The sequence below is a fragment of the Rhincodon typus genome, chromosome 40 (genome assembly GCF_021869965.1).
Source record: "Rhincodon typus isolate 14 chromosome 40, sRhiTyp1.1, whole genome shotgun sequence".
Taxonomy (NCBI): Eukaryota; Metazoa; Chordata; class Chondrichthyes; order Orectolobiformes; family Rhincodontidae; genus Rhincodon; species Rhincodon typus.
Genome location: NC_063371.1, coordinates 8,544,542 through 8,553,031, shown reverse-complemented (window position 1 = coordinate 8,553,031; position 8,490 = coordinate 8,544,542).

The window sequence follows — 8,490 nt, the reverse complement described above, 5'->3', positions numbered from 1 at the left end:
TCAGTTTATTCAGTGCTAAGTGTGCATTTAGGATAATGACTCAGCAATTAAAAGGTAAACATAGGTTTGTGTCACTTCATAAACATGAAGGGTTGGCATTTGCAGTTCCATTTCAGTTGCAGGCAATTTAGTTGTCCTCTTCACCATCAAATTGCTGCCTGAAACCCATGAAATATCACATTTTCAAATGTTATACCACTGTTTACTTAGCCGACTTGCTAGAGCCCATTCTGTGTTTTAGAACCTCACAAAAGATACAGGATGTTTTTATTCAATTGTCTGCTAATCTTTCCTATATTCTGAAAGCATTGAGTTACATCCAGAGATGTCAAATGCCCATATGCTTAGTCACCCAACTCCACGTGTTGCGAACAAAAACAAAGTTGCTGGAAAAGCTCAGCAGGTCTGGCAGCATCTGTGCAGAAAAAAACAGAGTTAACGTTTCGGGTCCGGTGACCCTTCCTCAGAACGGACTGTTGCGCGCTGGGCAAGAGAGTGTCTGGCAGCTCGATATCCAATTGGTGGGTTTAAAGCAAACCCAGCTCCCATTCTCAGTCAAGTCGTGAACGTCATCAGGCTTTCTGGCTGAGATCGCTGCCTGATGGTCAGAAATGACATTGCCATCCCAAACTCTGAGACAGCAAATCCAACTCTGAATCCTGACAGGTGACCAGGCACAAGGCACCTACTGACCACCCCTGCTGACCAGGCACAGGATAACCCATACTGGGCAACCACAAAACTGACTGGGCTAAAGTTACTATATAGCCCCAATCAATGATTACCCCTGGATGGCCCTGACTACTGGCCAGATTGAAGTCATGGGATAATTGTGAGTGGACAAACCCTATGAATGACAATAGATAGATAATTTCTAACCAACCCCTTCAGAGCTGTTACTACACACCTCTAGAGCAGGTTGGATTTGAATCCAGACCTCCTGGTCCGGATGAAGGGACATTACGACTGCAGCAACGGAAAACTTTGAAAAGACAGATATCACTGGATTGCCATTGGTTGGTTGATGATGTTGTTAAAGATACACAGGCATCGGGCATTGTTTGACTAAGGAATCACAGTAACCTCAGGAGGTCTTGTGGTGCAGTGGTAATGTCCCTGTGTCTGGACCAGGAGACCCGGGTTCAGAGTCCCACCTGCTCCAGAGCTGTGTGCTAACATCCCTGAACAGGTTGATCAGAAAATATCTCACAGCAACCTCTAGGTCAAAAGGTCCACTTTCAAGTCCCACTCCAGCAAGTAATAGCCTCAGAGGTGTGGCATGACACATCTGAACAGGTCAATTAAAGTTTATGAAGAGACTCAGAACAGGCCCAGGCAGCAGGCCATGGTGAAAACTTTACACCCGATTGCCTACCCCTCTTCTGTGTTTACCTTCACATCCACGTATCCTTGTAGACGGAGCATGTAATGATGCTTTTAAAGCATTCTGTGACCAGTGGGTGCCACAGGGGTTGGAGATTATTATCGCTGCTCAAAACTACATCTCAATTTGAATCGCTCATTTGGTTTCAAATGCAATTTGTTTAGGGTCCCATTGTTTTCACTGGGTCACCAAAACAATAGGATTACAATCAGCCTGCTCAAGGTGGCTATTAACAGGACAAGGCAGCAAGCCATGGAAAGGGTCTTTATTGCCGATTCGCTGCCTCCTTTCCAAAGTTTCACCTGAGACCAGGTGGCCTTCTAGAGGGAGCACGCAGAGTCCACGGGTATGGTTGAGGAGATCAGTGGCTCCACTGGATCTGAAGCTCATCATCAGTCCAAGAAATGATACTGCAATTTAAATTACTAAGTTTAATTCAAAGCAGCATGGTAGCTCAGTGGTTAGCAATGCTGCCTCACATCACCATGAACCCGGGTTCAATTCCAGCCTCGGGTGACTATCTGTGTCAAATCTGCATGATCACCCCATGTCTGCATGACTTTCCACCGGGTGCTCCAGTTTCCTCCCACAGTCCAAAGATGTGCAGGTTAGGTGGACTGGCCATGTTCAATTGTCCCATAGTGTCCAGGGATGTGCATGGGTTAGCCATGGGAAATGTAGGGTTACAGGGATAGAGGAAGGGGTGGGTCCGGACGCGAGGCACTTAGGAAGGTCTGTATGGACTTGATGGGCCGAGTGGTCTGCTTCGACACTGTAGGGATTCTACAGTTGAGTATTGTTACAGTGCTCCTTTGGCTAGTTCTTTGAGATTCAATTTCATCGATACACAGGAGAGAGCCAGTTGGGACAGTGAGCTGGTTACAGAAAAGCAGACATCAAAAATGTTGCATCCAATCAACAAGGATAGAGATTTGTGACTCGTTCCTTTCTTCACCATCTGGCTTCGACCTATTCAACACGGATGACCTGTCCTGACTGTCAATGGATGACCCATAGTTGACGATCCCATTACTGACCATGTCTGAACACATGACTGATGATCCCCACCAAATCTACCAAAGGTATCCATCTCAACCATGCTCTGTGCTCTCTTGGGTAAAGAATTTTCTCCTAAATTCCCTCTTGGATATTTTGATGAATATCATGTTTTGGGGGCTCCTGGTTTGAGTCCTGTCCTGCTTGTAATGTCACAGATCAGAGAGCTTCATGGATGTAAGCAAACTTTCCTCTGAAGAGTGACAACGGATACTTACATAATGCAATAATATTTTTCCACAGAGAGGCACTTTGTGGGAACATCTATTGCGCAGTTGAAATGCAGCATACCTCAACACAACCCAGCCTCCTCTAGCCGTGTACAAATTGTAATAACACTAGGCTATAATAATGTGCCACAGCAGTTGACTTGAGGAGCAGAAATGAAAAAGTGCCATTAAACACAATAAGTGTTTCTCAGCGGTAAAATATTTAGTCAAGCGTTTCCATTTCTCTTCCTTCCTCCAAGGTGTCAGAACTCATCTAATGCCTTTCTTGTGAATCACAAATAGCTGAGAAACTATATATCACATCCTTGGTGGCACCCTTAGGTGACCGGAATAAATTTTCACGGACTGAAAACACACGGAACTAAGAACTTGGTTGACCCACATTTCAGATGGCTAAAATTTGTACGGAGCTTTATAACAGCCAAAATACAGACCTAGTTGACTTGTAAAATGAATGAATTTTACGTGCAAAGGTTCAGAAATGGTCAATAAATTCCCAATAATTCTTTGAGTCAGACTCTCCTGAGGCACCATAAAAGCCTCACGCACAGGACACAATCGAACACACAATCTGACCTGCATTGATTTTGCACTCTCACATTGACTTTAACAATTGGGAATGAACATACTTTTGCCATTTGCGTGGAAATGTCTCAGGTCAGTCAGGATAACAGTACAAGTTCATACCAGGCTCAACTGAGTAGACTGGGGCTATACTCATTGTAATTTAGAAAAATGGGGTGAGATTTAATAGGAACATAAAATTACAAATGGAACAGATAAGACAGAAGCAAAGAGGTGGTTTCCATTGGCAGGTGCAACTAGAACTAGGGGTGTAGCCTCAAAATAAGGGGGAAGCAGATTTAGGACTGAGTTGAGGTGGAACTTCTTCATCCAAAGGGTTGTGAATCTGTAGAATTCCCTGCCCAGTGAAGCAGTTGAGGCTACCTCGCTGAATGTTTTTAGGGCAAAGATAGATAGATTTTTGAACAGCAAAGGGTTTAAGGGTTATGGTGAGCGGGCGGGTAAGTGGAGCTGAGTCCACGAAAAGATCAACCATGATCTTATTGAATGGGTGGAGAAGCTCAATGGGCCAGATGGCCTACTGCTAGCCCCTATTTCTTAGGTTCTTGTGTCACACGACAGGTCAGAGCCAATGCAGAAGCTCGAACAACCAGTCAAGAGGCTGATTTTCACTTTCCGCACGAGCCTGGTGGTCATAGGTCACTTGCCAATCATCATTTTGCCACTAACGTCCACGGTCACAACAGCCTGACAATCAGAGTGGCGGTAAAGATGCATATTTGTGGGCAAAATGAAAAAGGAAGGGGGTCTTCGTTCTTAATCGGTGCGTTCGAACTCCAACAAGGAAGAATATGTTCCCCAGGCTGGTTCCAGGCAACAATTCAAGACAAACAATCAACCTGAAGGCAAAAGACGCATGTGGCAAATGGATGTGAAGCTACAGATGGATTTGTTAATAGATTCTAGCCAGGATGGTCAAACAGAGAATTACGGCGGAACCTGAGTGACATGGGGTACTTTGGAATATGTGGCACAATTGGACGAGCTAGGCCCCTATCCCCTGTTGGGAGCATCTCGCTGCATCTTGTAAGCTTCCCACAGGTGGCATGGTGAGTTTCTTAAGAGGCAGCAGCAAGTTTCCAATGAAGGGGAAATGTGGCTTGTGAAAGGCTTTGTTGATGACCAGCTCAACACATTTATATGCACCTTCCCATCTTATCAAACTCACCAAAAAGTTTCAACATCGTGAAAACTCCTCAGAGAAACCAGAGCGGTTAACCTGCTTGCTCCAAACAACGACCAGGATGTCCATGACAGAAGCACATCTCAGGGAACAGCCGTGCATACCCCTTGTCCAAGGACATGGGTAGAGGGGTGCGTGGCATCTACCAACCCCGCATGACCATTATGACTTCTCTCTGATTCATTTGCATTGATGGTGCACTGGCAACGCATGTTGCAAAGATGCAGTGGGGGCATTTGGCGAGAGCGGATATGCACCCAGCACAAGGATTGGGCCAGGCTGCATCTCAGAGCTGCTTGCTTCCTCTCTTCGCATTCACTCACTTTGCACTAACCTACCTGTTTGCAACCTCCATGTCTTGTATTGCCTTGCTCTGCTACTTGGCATGTTGGTATTTCAGCCACAGTCAGAGGCTATCGCTGCCACCGTATTGAGGTGCTATTCAGGGCAGATACGCAGACAGGCTGCATCGCCATAGGAATCTGTACAGGAACGGTGGGTGGTAGGGCAGGACATCAAGACGTCAGTCTAACACCTATGGCACCTACGCTGCCTCAGTGGTTAGCACTGCTGCCTCACAGCGCCAGGGACCCGGGTTCGGTTCCACCCTCAGGCAATTGTCTGTGTGGAGTTTGCACCTTCTCCCCGTATCTGCGTGGGTTTCCTCTGGGTGTTCCAGTTTCCTCCCGCAGTCCAAAGATGTGCAGGTTAGGTGGATTGGCCATGCTAAATTGCCCTTAGTGTTCAGTGATGCTAGATTAGGTGGATTATAGGGGATGGGTCTGGGTGGGATGCTCTGAGAGTCGGTGTGGACTTGTTGGGCCGAAGGGCCTGTTTCCACACTGTAGGGATTCTATGAAGGCATTTCTGATCAGGTAGATTAACAATGAGGCAGGAGATTAGCAAATGGCAGTGTGGCAGTCAAAGTGCTCATAACAAGAAAAAAAAGAGTTAAGTTCTGAAGAAGGTTCACTGGAACAAAAATGTTAACACTGCTTCCTCTCCACAAATGCTGCCAGACTTTGAGTTTTTCGAGCAATTGGTATTTTTCTTTCTGCATTGCAACAAGAGTTCATTCAAGTGTGGGTTAAATACATTCCATCTGAGGCAAATGTCACATCACAAATACATCAAAACATCCAGCTCAAACAACTCTTTGAAACTTCCACCAAGACGAGGACTGCAGCATATCCCCTGCTACCTTCTCAATCACGATATGGGATTAATGGTAAATGCTGGTCTGGCCTGTGACGTCCACATCCTATTAATTCACAAAAACAAATGAAGGAAGTGCTCAGAAGAACAAAAGGAAAACCTACAATGCAAGCAAAATGGGCCAATCCAGAAGCTAATTTTAAATGACCACTTGGGAATAAACAGTCGGAAATTCAGGAAACTCTAATATCATCGAACAAGGCATGTTTTGTTTTTAGTTCATGACCCCTTGAAACACATCTTCCCTTTGCAAGGATTTCTAAAATGTCCAAATTCATATATAACTCCCACCCATTCTTTGTCTTCATTTTCTCCTGTAATTTTAACACAATTAAAACCCCAGGTTGATACCCATTGATTTACTTCACCTTCCCTCTCATTATCTTCCACCACAATGGGACTTTACCCCCTCTTAACTCAATAAAACAGCAGTAATGAGCTTCAATGTCTGTGTAAACTGACATCAATAGACCAAGCTCACAAATCATGCTCATCAAATTAGGTCAGGACACCTTTGCCTGATTAATACACAGTACAAGAGCTTGTCTCAGTGACTCAGTGAGCTAAGGCATTGTTATTATTCCAGCTCATGTTTTATCAGACAGGTAGGATCCCTGGTTTGATAGATCATGTTTTGTTTTGGTTTTTGGTTTTAATGAAAGAGTTTTTTATTAAAACACAAACACTCAATGTGCCCGATTTGTTTTTAACAAGGAAACAGAAGTATTTTATACAAAAAAGATAAAACAGAATTTACAAGACTATTTACTTTTTAAATTTATTATCTCTTTATTTATTATTATTATTTCTTATTTCCCATTTCTTACATTCTTATAACACTCATTTATAGATTTTGAAACACATGACAATAATACAAATCCTATTAATCACAAGATTGAGTGATAGTCCTCAAATAGCAGAGAGAATTCCCTTCTGCATGCCATTTCAGCTTTGACTTAGTTGTGACTTCAATGCTTTCGCAGTCTTTCATGGAACATGGGAATCACTAGCTGGGCCAGCATTTATTGCCTGTTTCTAGTCAGCCCTGAGAAGGTGGTGGTGAGCTGCCTTCTTGAACCGCTGCACATTCCACCTACTGTAAGTTGACCCACAAAGCCCTGAGGGAGGGAATTCCAGGATTTTGACACAGTGACAGGAGTTGGGCATTGAGCCTCTCAGGTTGGCCCCACCATTCAACAAGATCATGGCTGATTTGTCCCAGGTCTCAACTCTTCTTTTGCACCACACCCCCATTTTTCAAAACTTCGAACATAAAATAGTAAGCATAGGAATGGGCCCTTTTGCCCACAATCTACTGCTGAACAAGATGCCAGATTAAACTAATCCCTTCTGCCTGCCCTTAGTCCATATCCCTCCATTCTTTTCATATTCAACTTGATCAATACTTTCAGCGATCTCACCTGCACAACTCTGTGGGGTAGAGAATTCCAGGCATTCAATACCCTCTGGGAGGAGAAATTCTTTCGCATCTCAGTTTGAATCCCTTAACTGTGCCCCCAAGTTAGAGGTCTCCCTACGACTGGAAACATCTCAACCACTGCCCTGTCCAAATCGTCTATCCTTCAGCAAAATCACCCCTCAATCTTCTAAACTCTGATAAATAAATGTCTAAGTCTTCAATCTAAGATGGTTTAAGCTTTCACAAAGCCTGGAGAGCGAGCTAGATGAAGAGGAGATTTGAAGGAAGTGGTCAAAACTCTGAAAAGCTTCAATGAAATCAAGACATGGAAACATGGAAAAAGGAGATTATTCACTGACAGATCAGAACCAAAAGACACAGATTCATGGTGATTAGAACCAGAACCAGAAATTCCAGGAATGAAAATATACACGAAAGCTGGTTTGAGTGAGAATGTCCACCTGAACAGCTTGTCAAAGCACATTCAACAGTGCAGTTCCATAGATAATCAGGTAAATACCTGAAAGGGAAAATTTGCAATGCTGTGGGCAAGCAGCAAAGGTGTAAGATTAACTAGATCCCGCTACGAAAAAGCTGGCTCACAAACAATGGACAGAATAATATCTTGCACTTCATCACCCTGAGGTGCACAAGACTGCAGCACCTGACCCTCCCTTGCTCCAACCTCACAAACATTCTGAGCAAACACTCAGAGTCTGATAGGCTGTGCTCCAGGATGGGAAATGAGCTAGGGTTCATTTTTTTCACCTATATACAATTGGACTGCAAGGCATTATTTGCAATGGCAGATCAGCGTTTCTGTAAATCTTAAATATTCATAATCATTACAGAGTTTTCTATCTTGCAACAGATTCCAGTCAACAATTGAATCAATTATTTGCATTTACTGCCTGATATTCCTTCTTTCAAAAATTGTTTCCCTGTTAAGTTAGAGAGTTGAAATAAGCATCTGATAACAGGCAAATCCAATTATTTTCAGGAGATGGTGCATGTAACAGATATATATTGGATCATTCCTACTAAGCAAACACTGCAACTGAAATATTCATTATTTTTGTGTTTTTCATCTTTAATTATAATTAAATACTGATCAGGGGAAATTGCTGCAATCGAATAGAGATGTGATATTAAACTCACAGCATTTATAGTCAGCTTTAATTGTGTTTAACTCTATCATGGGTGATATAGTTAAGTTTCATGCAAGCACAGTGTGGTGTGAAGGAATTTGCATCATCGTCAGTGCTTTGTACAAATATTCTACTGATCCATTTCTGCAAGCCTTGTACTGCATATTGGTATTAGATAGTTCTGAGGAAGGGTCACTCAACCCAACTGTTAAGTCTGATTTCTCTCCACAATTGTTGACGGACCTGCTGAGCTTTTTCAGCAATTTTTG